The sequence below is a fragment of the Dromaius novaehollandiae genome, chromosome 1 (assembly GCF_036370855.1).
Source record: "Dromaius novaehollandiae isolate bDroNov1 chromosome 1, bDroNov1.hap1, whole genome shotgun sequence".
Taxonomy (NCBI): domain Eukaryota; kingdom Metazoa; phylum Chordata; class Aves; order Casuariiformes; family Dromaiidae; genus Dromaius; species Dromaius novaehollandiae.
Window position 1 is genome coordinate 43,497,106 of NC_088098.1, and position 1,109 is coordinate 43,498,214.

Below are 1,109 nucleotides of genomic sequence, written 5' to 3' on the forward strand. Positions count from 1 at the left end.
AGCTCTCTTTTCTTTGAAGTTCAGTCTCTCAGTATCATATAATTAGATACAGAGTGCTAACACAAAGTATGTATGTATGGGGCAAAAGACAGCCATTAGAACAATCCCTGAATGCTGAATCTGAAGACAAAAATGTAAGTTTGAAGTGATAAAATTTCTTGAGGATTGCTTAATTTTGCAGAATAAAAAACCAGTAATTTTTAATTACACCGTAATTTTTAAGCACATAAATGGGTGGTAAATACTGTAAATTTCTATATAAGCAAAAGGTAATTATGTTCTTATATTTACCTTCCAAAGGAAAGAGTCATCAAGGACTGAAGCTGGTAATTAAATTGACTCATTTGCTTTCATCAAATTTGTAAAAACACATCATAAATCATGTAGAAACATGAAATTTGAGTATGCAGTATATTCCATGGAAATTGTCCGAGTTATATTGGTTGCAGATATGCCTGTAATGCTCTTTTGGTATGTGGGATCCAAGTCATCAAGCACTACATATTAGGCAAGTCCATCCATTTCAGTGACAGTCACCGAAGCTTTCTGCCTAGATTCATACCAGGAACTAAATTATCCCATCCCAAAACAGTCGTGACACCTACTCACTTTGTTATTCCTCTCACTCTGAAGAAATAACTGTCTTTCTGTCAAAACTCCCTTGTACAGATCAATACAATGGGCTGAATTTCCTTTTATTTCACGTTGACATATACATTTCCACTCCCTGTGTTGATTTTTTCTGTCCTCTTATGCAGGACTTTTCTGATCTTCCTCCTTGCCAGTAAGCATAACACATTCAGTGGAAATTTTTACAACATAAAACAAGAATGTGGAGATGGAAAGGAAAGGAGCTGAAGTGTTTGATTTTGTATTTTCTTATGGGAATAAAAAAATTCTAGAAAGTCAAGGCATGAGAAGAATGGTTAAGTAGAGAGCAGAAAGGTCTATAAATTATACTTTTAGCATCCTAAAACAAGGGTTAACAAGTATATGTAAAGTGTGGAGGCAGCTAAACAGCAAAGAGCACACAGTATTTAATCATCTTGCACATTCATCTAAATTCTCAAAGAACCAAGTTCGCTTGATATATAAGCTTCAAACCACTG